Source organism: Natator depressus, chromosome 28, assembly GCF_965152275.1.
Source record: "Natator depressus isolate rNatDep1 chromosome 28, rNatDep2.hap1, whole genome shotgun sequence".
In the NCBI taxonomy this organism is placed as follows: domain Eukaryota; kingdom Metazoa; phylum Chordata; order Testudines; family Cheloniidae; genus Natator; species Natator depressus.
This window is the reverse complement of record NC_134261.1, coordinates 1,348,534-1,359,864: the sequence shown is the minus strand read 5'-3', so window position 1 is coordinate 1,359,864 and position 11,331 is coordinate 1,348,534.

Genomic DNA, 11,331 nt, shown 5'->3' with positions numbered 1-11,331 from the left:
CTGGCAAAGAGGTGGTGACCTCAAGAAGGACTGGCACACTAGGGGCTTTTCCTGGAAACCGTGGACAGCTGCCCGGCCTGCGAGTGGCCAGCCGGGAGATGTACGCTAAACGCCTTAAGAGCGACCTGGTGGAGCTGTGCAGGCAGAGGGGCTGCGCGTCGGGAGGTCCACCAAGGAACAGCTGATTGCCCAGCTGGAGGAGAGGGATCGCTTGGATGACCCGATCCCTGTCCCTGAGGGAAGCCGCCCGGCGGACGCAGCGTGGGCCCTGGGGCCTGACCAGGCTGGGAGGGGTCAGACTGCTGCCCAGGACACCCCGAGACCCTTCCTACCTATGCCTGGGGGAGGGGTTGTGGGAAGCCCAGCGAATACCGAGGGCCCCCTGACCCCAGCAGCCAGCAGGGGATCCTCCCAGCGGAGCTCCCCATCCCTGGAGCGGATGCGGCTGGAATGGGAGAGGGAGAGGAAAATGAGGGAGCTGGAGGATCATGAAAAACAACGTCAACATGAGGAGAAACAACGTCAACATGAGCAGGAGGAGAAGGAGAAACAACGTCAACATGAGCAGGAGGAGAAGGAGAGGGAGCGTCAGGAGAAGGAGAGGGAGCGTCAGGAGAAGGAGAGGGAACGTCAACATGAGCAGCAGGAGAAGGAGAAACAAAGACAGCATGAACTGGAGCTGGCCAGGCTGAGGAGCAGTGGGGCCCCGGCTGCGGTGAGTGCGGGGGGACCCAAGACTGCAAGGAGCTTTGATAAGTGCTTCCTGGCCCAGCGGAAGGAGGGGGAGGACATAGATAGCTTCCTGACGGCCTTTGAGAATGCCTGCGAGCTGCACAGGGTTGACCCTGCCGACAGGCTCCAGTTCCTCACCCCCTTACTGGACCCCAAAGCCGTGGAGGTCTACAGCCGGATGACAGGGGCAGAGGCAGGGGACTATGAACTGTTCAAACAGGCCCTGCTCCGTGAGTTTGGGCTGACCCCCGAGATGTACCGGAGAAGGTTCCGGAGTCAGCGTAAAACGCCTGAGGTCACCTACCTACAACTGGTCAACAGGATGCAGGGATATGCCCGCAAGTGGACAGCTGGGCCCAAGCTAAAGAGGACCTGCTTGACCTGTTTGTACTGGAGCACCTGTATGAACAGTGCCCTTCCGACCTGAGGCTGTGGCTGGTGGACAAAAAGCTCGCGAACCCCCAGCATGCAGGGCAGCTGGCCGACGAGTTTGTGAACAGTCGGTCAGGGGGTAGCCGGGAGGAGTCCCAAAAGAACAGGCCCCCCCCGATGCAGAGAGAGAGTCACCATGGGGCCTCCCAGCGGGGAAATAGGGAGAACCCCCTCCAAAGGGGAACGCCTGGTGTCGGGCCCCTCCGACCCCGTTCGAGGGGACCAACGTGACCTGAGCTGCTATCACTGTGGCCAGAGAGGCCACGTACGGGCCCAGTGCCCCGGGCTCAGGGACAAACTGAGCAGACCCAACCTACCCAGGGTTAACTGGGTAGGGACTCAGCTGGACGAGGGGCAGGCGACCCAGGAAAGGGGGGCTACCAGTTTGCCACCTGCTCAGGAGGGAAGAGTACCCCCAGCCAGCCCCGCCAGAGGGCTGGAGGCTCTGGACTCAGGGTGCTCGGTTTACAGGGTGGGTGCGGGGCTGTCCCTCCGGAGAGAGTGCCTTGTTCCCCTGGAGGTGGATGGGAGGAAGGTCAATGGATACTGGGATACGGGCGCGGAGGTGACGCTGGCCCGGCCCGAGGTGGTGGCCCCAGATCGGGTGGTGCCCAACACCTACCTGACCCTGACGGGTGGGCGGGACCCCATTTAAGGTGCCCGTGGCAAGGGTACACCTGAAATGGGGGGCCAAGGAGGGCCCCAAGGATGTGGGGGTACACCACCATTTGCCCACTGAAGTTTTGATGGGGGGAGACCTAGAGGACTGGCCAAGCGACCCCCAGACCGCCCTGGTTGTGACCCGTAGCCAGAGCCGGCGAGGGCACTGCGACCTGACCCTGGGGAGGGTACCACACTGGAGGCGCGAGACCCTACTCGGGTGGGGAGGGAGCGCCGAGGGGCACGGCTCAGAGAGGCTGCGGCCTCAGACCTGGCCACGGAGGGGGAACCGGGCCCCATCCCTTCCCCAGCCGCTGAGTTCCAGGCTGAGTTGAGGAAAGATCCCTCCTTGCAGAAGCTCAGGGACCTGGCCGACCTCAGTGAGGGACGGACCATGAGGAGAGGCTGCCAGGAGAGGTTCCTGTGGGAGAAGGGGTTCCTGTACCGAGAATGGGCTCCCCCAGGGAAGGGGAGTCCTGTGGGATCAGGAGGCAGCTGGTGGTCCCCCAGAAGTACCGCCGCAAGCTCCTGTCCCTGGCCCATGACATCCCCCTCGCAGGGCACCAGGGAATCCGGCGCACCCGGCAGAGGTTGCTACAGAACTTTTACTGGCCCGGGGTCTTTACCACCGTCCGGCAGTATTGCCGATCCTGTGACCCCTGTCAGAGGGTGGGGAAGGCCCGGGACAAGGGGAAAGCGGCGTTGAGACCTTTGCCCATCATAGAGGAGCCTTTCCAGAAGGTGGCCATGGACATCGTGGGGCCTCTCAGCAAGACGACCCGGTCGGGGAAGAAATACATTCTGGTGGTGGTAGATTTCGCCACCCGCTACCCCGAGGCAGTGCCCTTAGCTTCCATTGAAGCAGACACCGTGGCAGATGCGCTCCTGACCATTTTCAGCCGAGTGGGGTTCCCCAGGGAAGTCTTGACAGACCAAGGCTCCAACTTCATGTCGGCCCTGCTCCGGTGCTTGTGGGAGAAATGTGGGGTCCGGCATGACTGGGCCTCAGCGTATCACCCCCAGTCCAATGGGCTGGTGGAGAGGTTTAACGGGACGCTAAAGATGATGCTGAAAACCTTTATGAACCAGCACCCGCAGGATTGGGACAAGTACTTACCTCACCTGCTGTTCGCGTACAGGGAGGTGCCCCAGGAGTCTACCGGATTTTCGCCTTTCGAACTGTTATATGGAAGGAGGGTGAGGGGCCCCCTGGACCTGATGAGAGACGAGTGGGAGGGGAAGGCCACTCCCGATGGAGAGTCAGTGGTGGAGTATGTCCTGACCTTCCGAGAGAGACTGGCTGAACTCATGGGCCTGGCCAGGGAGAATCTGGCCAGAGCCCAGAGGAAGCAGAAGGTCTGGTATGACCGCACGGCGCGGGCCCGTGCCTACGCCACCGGGGATCAGGTGATGGTTCTCATCCCCGTGAGAAAGAACAAACTACAGGCCGCCTGGGAGGGCCCGTTCAAGGTCGTCAAGCAGCTCAATGAGGTAAACTATGTGGTGGAGCTGTCGAACCGGGCCCACCACCGCCGGGTGTACCATGTGAATATGATGAAGCCATATTATGCCAGGGGGAATGTGGTGTTAGCTGTGTGTGGTCAGTGGGAGGAGCAGGGAGATGACCCTTTAGTAGATCTATTCCCTGGGACCAGAGCTGGTTCCCCCCTGGAAACAATCCCCCTCTCGGATCAGCTCACCCCTGCCCAGCAAGCTGAGGTCAGGGGGGTGCTGCATCCGTACCAACAGCTGTTTTCCAACCAGCCTGGACGCACTAATCTGACTGTCCACCGGGTGCAGACAGGGTCGCACCCGCCGATAAGATGCTCCCCCTTCCGAGTCACAGGGAAAACTGCTCAGGACCTGGAAAGAGAGGTCCGGGACATGCTGGCTTTGGGGGTGATCCAGCCATCGGCCAGCCCTTGGGCCTCGCCGGTGGTGCTGGTCCCCAAAAAGGATGGGTCGGTCCGGTTCTGTGTGGACTATCGGAAGCTCAATGCCATCACTGTATCTGATGCCTACCCCATGCCCAGGCCGGACGAGCTCCTAGACAAGCTGGGAGGAGCTCGGTACCTTACCACCATGGACCTTACAAAGGGCTACTGGCAAGTGCCGCTGGATGCAGATGCCCGGCTGAAATCGGCCTTTATCACCCCTCTGGGGCTCTATGAGTTTCTGACCCTGCCTTTCGGCCTCAAGGGAGCGCCGGCCACCTTCCAGCGCCTGGTGGACCAGCTCCTGAGGGGGATGGAGAGTTTTGCCGTGGCGTATATTGACGACATCTGTGTCTTTAGCCAGACCTGGGAGGACCACGTGTCCCAGGTTAGACAAGTGCTGGACCGACTCCAGGGGGCTGGGCTGACTGTCAAAGCGGAGAAGTGCAAGGTGGGGATGGCTGAAGTATCTTACCTGGGCCATCGGGTGGGGAGCGGCCGCCTAAAGCCGGAACCGGCCAAGGTGGAGGTGATCAGAGACTGGCCCGCTCCCCACACCAAAAAGCAGGTCCAAGCCTTTATTGGGATGGCAGGATACTACCGAAGATTTGTGCCCCACTTTAGCGCCATCGCCACCCCCATCACTGAGCTATGCAAGAAGGGGAAGCCAGACAAGGTGGTCTGGACCGAGCAGTGCCAGGAGGCTTTCCGGGCGCTGAAGGAGGCTCTGGTCAGTGGCCCAGTTCTAGCAAACCCAGACTTTGACAAGCCCTTTGTGGTGTTCACCGACGCCTCCGACACGGGACTGGGGGCGGTGTTAATGCAGGAGGATGAAAAGGGGGAGAGACACCCCATCGTGTACCTGAGCAAGAAGTTGCTACCCCGGGAGCAACACTACGCGGCCATCGAGAAGGAGTGCCTGGCCATGGTGTGGGCCCTCAAGAAACTAGAGCCCTATCTCTTCGGGCGACACTTCACCGTGTACACCGACCACTCTCCCCTGACCTGGCTGCACCAGATGAAAGTAGCCAACGCCAAGCTCCTGAGGTGGAGCCTGCTCCTGCAAGGATTACGACATGGACGTGGTCCACGTGAAGGGAAGTGCCAACCTGATAGCGGATGCGCTGTCCCGGAGAGGGGGCCCCGAACTTCCCCAGGTCACCGGTCACAGTGACCCCGCTCAGTTCAGTCTCGAAGGGGGAGAGATGTGAGGATGTGACGCAGCAGGGGAGGGGGAGTGTTGACCTGGGAATGTGCCCTGGGACGGGAGACCTGAGAGCCTGTCACCTGAGCCAGGAGGGGGAGGGGGAGGTGACACCTCTGCCCAGGAATGTGGACGGAGGCTGCAGCAGGGAACCTGCTCGGTGGGTTTAGTTTCAGTTTGGGGCTGGGTGAGGAAGACAGGGAACCCCAGGGCTGGGGTCTAAGCTCCCTGCTCCCCCAGAAGGACTTCACTGAGGGGTCCTGGGTGTACCCACAAGCTCTGTTTTGGACTGTGTTCCTGTTGTCCAATAAACCTTCTGTTTTACTGGCTGGCTGAGAGTCTCAGTGAATCCCAGGAAAGGGGGCAGGCCTGACTCCAACACTCCGTGACAGATGGACGACATGGTAGGCTGGACGGACCACACCACTGACAGGTCGGGACGGACGTACGTGGGAGGAAGGGACGGATGGCTGTGTATGGGAATGGATAGATAGACGGACAGATGGATGGCCGTGTATGGGGATGGATGGACGTACAGATGGATGGATGGAGGGACGGATGGGTAGCTGTGTATGGGGACGGACGGATGGGTGGACGGATGGGTAGCTGTGTATGGGGACGGACGGATGGATGGACGGATGGGTAGCTGTGTATGGGGACGGATGGATGGATGGACGGATGGATGGAGGGACGGATAGCTGTGTATGTGGATGGATGGATGGACAGATGGATGGATGGAGGGACGGACGGGTAGCTGTGTATGGGGATGGATGGACGGACGGATGGACGGACGGACGGACGGGTAGCTGTGTATGGGGATGGATGGACGGACGGATGGACGGACGGACGGACGGGTAGCTGTGTATGGGGATGGATGGACGGACGGATGGACGGACGGATGGATGGGTAGCTGTGTATGGGGATGGATGGACGGACGGATGGATGGGTAGCTGTGTATGGGGATGGATGGACGGACGGACGGACGGACGGGTAGCTGTGTATGGGGACGGACAGACGGACGGACGGACGGGTAGCTGTGTATGGGGACGGACGGATGGACGGACGGATGGGTAGCTGTGTATGGGGACGGACGGACAGACGGACGGATGGATGGGCAGCTGTGTATGGGGATGGATGGACGGACGGATGGATGGATGGATGGGTAGCTGTGTATAGGGATGGACGGACGGACGGACGGATGGATGGATGGGTAGCTGTGTATGGGGATGGACGGACGGACGGACGGATGGATGGATGGGTAGCTGTGTATGGGGACGGACGGATGGATGGATGGGTAGCTGTGTATGGGGACGGACGGATGGATGGATGGATGGATGGATGGGTAGCTGTGTATGGGGATGGATGGATGGACAGAGGGTGTGGATGGATGGATGGACGGATGGATGGCTGTGTATGAGGATGGACGGATGGACAGAGGGTGTGGGGGGATGGACGGATGGACAGACGGAGAGTCAGGGCGGCAGGCCTGGCCAGGGGCCGGCTGGTTTGGCCCCGCGTCTCCTTCCCCCGTGGGGATAGTCCCCCGGCGGCCCGGTCTCCTCGGTGGGCGTGGACTGGTTGGTGCGGATCCAGCTGCCGATGTCATTGTCGGGCTGGGCCCAGCCGCATAGGGGGTCGCTGGCGTTGTTGAAGTCGCACTGGGTGAAGGTCTCTGCGGGGGGCAGGAGCGGGGTGGTGGGGGAGCGGGGCAGGACAGAGTGGCCGGGACCCCCCCACATCATGCCCAGCCCCTCCCCCCGCACCTCCCTGCACCCAGCGGAGACCGAGCACCCGCCCTGCTGGGACAGTTAACTTCGCACGGCCACACCCGCACGCTGTCCACCACCAGCCCCGGCTCCGGCTTCTTGGCATAGCTGCCCTGGAAAACAAACGGGGGGGGGCGTGGAGACGGGGGGTGAGGCCGGCAGGGTCGAGTGGAGGACACCCCCTCTCTGGGTCCCCCCCCAGTCCTGCCTCCTGCCCCCCCTTACCTGAATCTCGCTGGTCCTGGTATAATTCACCACCCTCCTCTGCCAGTCAGCTCCCTGGTCCCCCTGGAGGCTCAGAAGTGGGGTCCCCAGATCAGCTCCTGTCACCCCTACAGGCAGAGAGAAACACGGGTTATATACGGGGACCCTGTGGGGTGGGGCGGCGGGTGACACGGGAACCCCTGCCCCAGGGCTGAGACGCGGCCACCTCTGGGGCGGGGCGGCTGGTGACCCAGGGACTTGGCGCCTGTGTTTGAGTCCGTGGGGAAACATGGCCGCTTGGGGCCTAGGCTGCTACTCACTTCCAGGCTTCGAGAAATCATCCTGGGGGCCGACCCCTGGTTCGTCCCCGGCCCCGACCCACTGCCCCCAGCTGGCGCCGCCCGTCCCAGGCGGGTTCTGCCAGCCACATGGGTCATCGAGCGAGTCGAAATCGCAGCCGGTCCCGCACGCTGCGAGGGGAAAACGCCGGTAAGCACCAGAGAGGGCAGCGGGGAGCGGGCAGGGCTGACCAGGGAGGGCGTCGAGTTCAGCTGGGCCTGTCTGCCCGGGGACGGGAGAGCCGGGGGCGACTCCACCGGAGCCGGGAGGCCTGAGCCTGTCACCGGAGCGGGGGGCTTGGACCCAGGTGACACCTTGGCCCGGGGAAACTGGACAAAGGCTGGAGGAGGAGCCGGGGGGAAGGAGGAGGGAGACTGCGGCGGGGAGAGGGGGGGTTGGTTTCAGTTTGGGGCTGGGGGGTCGAACGCAGGGAACCCCAAGGCTGGGGTCTAAGCTCCCAGCCCCCCAGGGGGACCTGGCTGAAGGGTCCTGGTTGTACCCACAAGCCCTGCTTGGAACCGTCTTCCTGTCGGGTAACGCACCTTCCGCGTTCCCGGCTGGCGGCGAGTCCCGGGGACCAGCAGGAAGTGGGGGTGCAGGGCCCGGACTCCCCCTCACTCCGTGACACCCTCCCCACATGCGCCCGCCCGTCCATCCTTCCTTTCATCCCTCCATCCATCCCCACATGCGCCCGGCCATCCATCCTTCCTTCCTTCCATCCCTCCATCCATCCATCCCCCAGCATGCCTGGCTCTCCACCCGTCTATCCCTCCATCCCCACACGCGCCCGCCCGTCCATCCTTCCTTCCTTCCATCCCTCCATCCATCCATCCCTCCCTCCCTCCCCGGACATGCCCACCTATCTATCCCAATCCACCCCCTCTATCTATCCCCATTTACCGCCCCCCCCAGCTCCCTGTCTGGCCCCCTAAACGCCCCGTAACCCCCGCCTGTCGCTGGCTCCCCCTGTCTCAGCCCCTCTGCTGAGCCCCAACGGACTCGTGACACGGAACGTGCTGGCCCCGGCCGGGCGCCCCACAGGGGGGTGTGTGAGGTGGCCCCGCCCCACCCCGTCAGGTGACAAGTGGGCGAGGCTGGGCCCGAATGGGTGTGAGCCCGGCCCGGCGGTTGGGGGCAGCTGAGAAATCGCTTTTCTCCGGGCCCGGGAAAGCCACGACCCGGACGGGAGCTGGGGGGGGCAGATGCTGCCCCCCTCCCCGGGGACCCTGGAGATTAACGGGACTGAATGGGGATGTAAAAAACCAAGGAAATTCCCAGACAAAGAACTTGGGGAAGCTAAACCCCGCAGCGGGGGAAGGGGGGATTTGGGGGGAGGGGGCGGGGGGGCATCCGTCCGTCTGTCTGTATGTACGGGAGCAGGGCCCCAGGCGGATGGAGACGGAGTCCAGGGCCAGGTCGAAGTCTGGGATGCGGGCCCCTCGGAAAACGACCTGCCGGGAGGAGGAGTAGACAGAGAGGGGGCTTCGGGGGGCCCCCCTGGGAGCCTCTCCCCCTGCCAGCTCCCCCGACCCCCCTGCCGCTACCAACCTTCCCCTTCTGCTCCCCCATGCCTCCCCCCATCTTCCTACCTCCTGTCCCCAGACCCCCCTGCCCCCCACCCTTCCACCCCTCCCCCACCCAGCCCTCCTTCCCCCACCTAGCCTCCACCCCAACACCCTCACCTTCCCCTCCCCCCACCCAGCCTCCACCCCCACCCCTTCCCCACCCTCACCTTCCCCTCCCCACCCAGCCTCCACTCCCCACCCCTTCCCCACCCTCACCTTCCTCACCCCATCCAGCCTCCACCCCCCCACCTTCCCCACCCTCACCTTCCCCTCCCGCACCCACCCTCTACCCCCACCCAACCCTCTTGCCCCACCCTCACCTTCCTCACCCCATCCTCACCCCACCCCTCTCCACCCCCTTCCCCTCCCCACCCAGCCCACCTTCCCCCCTGCAGCCCCCCCCACGCAGCCCCCCAGGCCACATGCATCCGGGTTAGGTGCGGGGTGGAATATGCCCCCCCCGCTCACCTTAAAGGGCTGCTCGGGGGGGGGCGCTCAGGGTGACGGCCCCCCTCAGCCAGGCCGAGCTCTGCAGTCCCGTCCGGTTCCACTGGGGGGCGCCGTAGCTGGCGGGGCTCCGGGGCAGCACCGCGAGCCAGGACCCCGCGACGTCCCCGTACATAGTAGGGGAACTCCAGGCAGACGACCGAGGCCCCCGCCAGCTCCGGACTGCGCAGCTCCAGCGCCCCCAGGGCCCGGGGGCCACCGGGGTGACGTGAAACCCCGCTGGGGTGGGGCGAGAAACTCCTCTTAGCCAGGGAGGAGCGCCGGTGACACGGGGACCCCTCACCCGGCTCGGGGAGGGGAGTGGGGGCTGGTGGGTTAGAGCAGCGGGGGCTGGGAGCCAGGACTCCTGGGTTCTCTCCCCGGCTCTGGGAGGGGAGTGGGGGCTAGTGGTTAGAGCAGGGGGGAGCTGGGAGCCAGGACTCCTGGGTTCTGTCCCCGGCTCTGGGAGGGGACTGGGGGCTGCTGGGTTAGAGCAGGGGGGAGCTGGGAGCCAGGACTCCTGGGTTCTCTCCCTGGCTCTGGGAGGGGCATGGGGGCTGGTGGCCAGGACTCCTGGGTTCTCTCCCCGAATGATTCAGCCGTTGGTGTTAATTTTTAATGAAGGGGAATTTGCCCGCTCTGGGGCGGCAGCCAGATGCGTGCGGCTGACAGGATGTGCAGAGTTCAGGGCGGCTGGCAGGGTTCCCGGGGCGAATGGAAGCAGGACTCTCCCCCGACCCCCCTCGGGCATGCGGGACTCCCTGCCACTGGACCTCCTGGTTTGTGGTCTTCGTTACTTCTACTGCCCTGACGGCCAGCAGCCATAGTCCCCTTTCCAGCCGGGTAGAGCGGGACCCCCACGGGCCACTGGCCCCTGCTCCGCAGCCATGCCATAGACCAAGGGCAGGAAGGGAAACTGAGGCACAGGAGTTGGGGAGAGGAGATCCTACAGGGGTCAAACTGAGTCATGGAACCCAGGCGTCCGGAAAGCCAGCCCCGGGGATGTCACGAACATTAATGCCCTTCCGCCGCGGGTGTTTTGAATCTGTTACCATAGCAGCCCTGGCTGCCGGTATCAAACGAAGCTGATAACGAGCTGGGGAGCTGGGCCATAAAGCGAGCTCCAGCCATGTCGGGTCATGGGGCCCCGGCCCGAAGCCGCACGGAGACGCTGCCGGAGTCTGCAGAGAGCCTGAGCCGGTCGCTCGGAGAGGTGTGAACCGCCCTGGGGGTGACCGGCGCGGAGACGCTGCCGGAGTCGGCAGAGAGCCTGAGCCGGTCGCTCGGAGAGGTGTGAACCGCCCTGGGGATGACCGGCGCAGAGACGCTGCCGGAGTCGGCAGAGAGCCTGAGCCGGTCGCTCGGAGAGGTGTGACCCGCCCTGGGGGTCACCGGCGCGGAGACGCTGCCAGAGTCTGCAGAGAGCCTGAGCCGGTCGCTCGGAGAGGTGTGAACCGCCCTGGGTGTGACCGGCGCGGAGACGCTGCCGGAGTCGGCAGGGAGCCTGAGCCGGTCGCTCGGAGAGGTGTGAACCGCCCTGGGGTTGACCGGCGGGGAGACACTGCCGGAGTCGGCAGACAGCCTGAGCCGGTCGCTCGGAGAGGTGTGAACCGCCCTGGGGGTGACCAGAGCGAAGACGCTGCCGGAGTCGGCAGAGAGCCTGAGCCGGTCGATCGGAGAGGTGTGACCCGCCCTGGGGGTGACCGGCGCGGAGACGCTGCCGGAGTCGGCAGAGAGCCTGAGCCGGTCGCTCGGAGAGGTGTGAACCGCCCTGGGTCTGACCAGCGCGGAGACGCTGCCGGAGTCGGCAGGGAGCCTGAGCCGGTCGCTCAGAGAGGTGTGAACCGCCCTGGGGATGACCGGCGTGGAGACGCTGCCGGAGTCGGCAGGGAGCCTGAGTCGGTCGCTCAGAGACGTGTGAACCGACCTGGGGATGACCGGCGTGGAGACGCTGCCGGAGTCGGCAGAGAGCCTGAGCCGGTCGCTCGGAGAGGTGTGAACCGCCCTGG